The sequence below is a fragment of the Sebastes fasciatus genome, chromosome 19, assembly GCF_043250625.1.
Source record: "Sebastes fasciatus isolate fSebFas1 chromosome 19, fSebFas1.pri, whole genome shotgun sequence".
NCBI classification, from domain to species: Eukaryota; Metazoa; Chordata; class Actinopteri; order Perciformes; family Sebastidae; genus Sebastes; species Sebastes fasciatus.
In genome coordinates, this window is record NC_133813.1 from 13822926 (window position 1) to 13826936 (window position 4011).

Below are 4011 nucleotides of genomic sequence, written 5' to 3' on the forward strand. Positions count from 1 at the left end.
CCACTGCTTTTCAAGGGTTAAGTAGCCACACTTAAAATGAATGTGCAAATATGTGTTAAGTACTATGTATAAGATATTTTAAGGCAACTGGGATACCTTCAGTAATTCTGTTTCATTCTGCTTCCTTTTAAAAGACTGCATCCGTGCAAACAATAACGCAGCAGTACGACGGCAGGGTGGGTTTCTCATGGCAGCAACTTGACCGGTTTATCATGAAGGGATGTGAGAGATTCTCTGATAGGAGATGTTCGACTACCATCACTCTAATCTTTGCATCCTGTGGTGTGAAACCAGGCCCACACCTGCCCACGCAATCTTTTCCATCACTCTATTAACCACAACTGTGTGTGAGAAAGACAAAGAGGATGGGACCTAAATATTTGTTATTCCCTTCTCTGACTATTCAAAAACATTATCTCTGTGCTGAGCTCGTATCTCAGTCATCAAACACCTGCCAAACGTGACCGCTGATTACGAGCATATACGTGCCTCAGCGAGGATGAACTCACTCTGGGGATATTGTTCAGAGAACCCTCTGTGCCACTAAGAAACCACAGGGCCCCGGGTGATATGCAGAGGCTTATCAGGAGTTTAGACAGTGGTTAACCAAACATTAACCACTCTCCTGGCTCGCCTATAAACACGTCGACCTTAATGACAGGGTACATAGAGTCTCTGAGGACAAACACTGTCAGGGTCACATACACTGTGTACCCACAGGAAGTGATGTAGGCCACAGACATCGCTGATTGGCCGTGGACAACTGTATTGAAGTGCCTGTTGCAAATTGTGTGTGGTTATGGTGTGCATCTATAGGCGGGGGTGCAGATGAGTGAGTGGGTGGGAGTGTGTACATACTGAGCCTGCATGTAAAACCTAAAACGCAACTTCCTTTACAGCAATACATCCTGAGTTATGTGGCTATACCTTTTACTTCACTTTATCCCCCCTTTAGCATTTTATAAGCACTATGCAAACATTTAATAGATGTTCATAATACACTACAATGTAGCAGATATAACGACATTTTAAGGGTTTGTTGTCAGCAATTATGTTCATTATAGTGTGTTATAATTGTGACTGTATGTCTGATTATTAAGATAAGATAAGATAAGATATTCCTTTATTAGTCCCGCAGTGGGGAAATTTGCAGTGTACAGCAGCAAAGGGGATAGTGCAAGAAACAAGATGCATCAGCCAACACAGTAAAAAAAAGAGCTAAACAAAGTGTTACAAAATATGAACCATTTAAATAGAAGTATAAAAATAGGAGCAGTATATACAGTATTGACAATAAACAGACTATTAACAAAATTGCACAAGTAGAAAATGATATTGCACAGTGAGAATGAAATGAAATTCCACCTGAAAATATTGCACAGTATGAATTACACCTGAGTAGTAATAATGATAATGATATTGCACAGTCATTATACAGTATAGTGCAGTTATCAATAAATCCTGTGTTAAAATTATGTTCAACTTTAGCTGAAATAACATGAAACAATGAATTTAGTAATACATCAACAGGATTCATTACATGTCTGACCTATTATCATGAGAGACACTATTATCACCAGCTACTAGGCTTCACACAGATTACTCAACACACACTCATCCTGCACAGAGAGGACCATGCCAGGGGTTTTTAAACGTGAGGGTCTGTTCCAACCTGCCTGGGCCCCGTAGTCTCCAGACACAGTCTGGTGGGAGGGCAGGTTTCGGTTAACAAGTCTGAGCGAAAGTAGAGGAAAAGGAGGTGTGTGAACAAGACATGAATCGGTGTTTATCGTGGGTGTTTGAACTCTGCAGTGAGAGTGTGTGGTTTCTATCATTTGTGCTATTTGACTATAACTTTTCCAGGTGGACTTTTACATTTCCTTTGAAACAGGGGATGACTTTCAGGAATTTTCTCATGTAGATTGCTCATGACAGGTCTGGTGGTTGCATGGAAACATTGATAAATATTACTAAGGTGGAACATGTATTTATTATCAGTGAATGTTTAAAAGATTTCTGAGCATAGTTGTTGGCTACATACTTAAAGAATCAGTCATTTTGACATGCATATACTTGATTGAAATATTATAACTTATCAGTATTGATTAAGGCTCCCAAACATCTGTATTAATAACTATAATTTTTTTTTTTTTATATTTAGTCATACATTCAAGAAAAATGCATGTCTTGCTGATACATTGAAATAAGCCTGTTGCTTTAATCTTTATCAGTGAATCATAGCCAAAGAGTTTCTAATTTAAATTTTACAAAACATTAAATTCTTTGATGTAAAGAGGGACAGGTAGTATTTTAATACACTGCTTCATTCTATCCAGTGCTTAGTTGTCTAAATATTTTTCCCCAATGTGGTTAACAGGGCTTACCTTCACTGAATAGTGTTTAATATGTAGATGTAATCAGAGCACCACCTAGTGGATGAATGCTAAGTCCACATTTCCTGCTCTCTTAATGTTTCTGGTTCTTTGACTTTTGGCTTATTTTTATGACTATATGCATTGCATAAGTAGTATGCTATAATCTATTGTTGCACATACACATGCATCTTGGCTTTATAATGTAAAATTATGTTATTTGTACTGTTCTTTTATAAATACTTTTGAATTTTGTTTTAGTTGCATACTGTTATCTCATACAAATATCACATATAATAATATATTTGTAGTTATTTGTTTTTATTGTATTCATATTACTTTATGTTTTAGTTTTCTCATTATTTGGTCTTTATGTTTAGTTTTTTTATTATTGTTTTTATTTTGTCTCTATTTCATTGTATCTGTGCAAGCACTTTGAAACTATAAGATAAGATAAAATAAGATAAGATGAACCTTTATTAATCCCCGGAGGGAAATTCAGGTGTCAAAGCAGCAACATCAGCAAACAGAATGAAACACAGGAGCGGTAAAGGTATACAAAAATTATAAAAACAATAATAGAGATATAAAAGATACAGAGTGAATGGGTGAACATAGTGTGTACAGTCCGTCAATAAATAAATGTAGTATGTACAATAAATAAATGTAATATGTACAAATGTGCAGTCTATAAAGTGGCATATAGGATTGTATAGTGTAAAGTAAGTGTAAAGTGCGCCAGTGGTTAAAGTCCAAGATGGTTTCAGATAGTGCATGTTTAAAGTTCTTAACCCTCCTATTATCTTTGGGGTCGATTTGACCCCATTCAATGTTTAACGTCTCTAAATAAATGATTGACATCATTTTTTTTGCTTCATATTTAATGACTTTTCCTAATTTAATGGGGACAACTGGGTAAACATAAAATTAAAATGATTATATGTTTTCAATGTCCTGTACACATGCTGTACGCATCGGTGTTCTTTGTGGTCAATTTGACCCCAGGCTGTTTTAGCTGTATAAAACATATAAGAAATATCAACATTTTACACACATTTGTTTTGGATGATATTGAGGTCACTATAACATGCAACTTTATAATCTTCAAAAAGCTTTAGGGCCCTAACCTAACATAACCATAACTGTAGTAGTGCGAGAACCACTGATAGCAACATCATTCTCGCGAGAACTTTGATATTTCCCCACACTTTGGGGGCGGCTAAAATATGGTTCCCGTGAAGATATTGATTTTATTTAAAGGGCTATTTAGGTAGTCAACAAACAAACATAAAGTACCTGACACATAAACTTGGGTAACAATTTTAATTATTATCATTTTCTGGAGGTTTAAATTGCTGGGGTCAAATTGACCCCAAGGATAAAAGATGTTAGTAAATTTGAAGGTAACAGGATTAAAGGTGATATACAAATAAAGATGATTATTATTATTATTATTATTATTATTATTATTATTAATTCAGATTCCAGTTTGTCTGGCTAACCGGGACAAAATCATTTGTTTCTGTAGATGTGCTAATGTACTGGAATTACATTCACATAAATCAATTCTTGGATGCAGATAAATTCAGATATACAGAATTTACCTTTAAACAAGCCCCGCCCCCCGCGGTGACGTCAC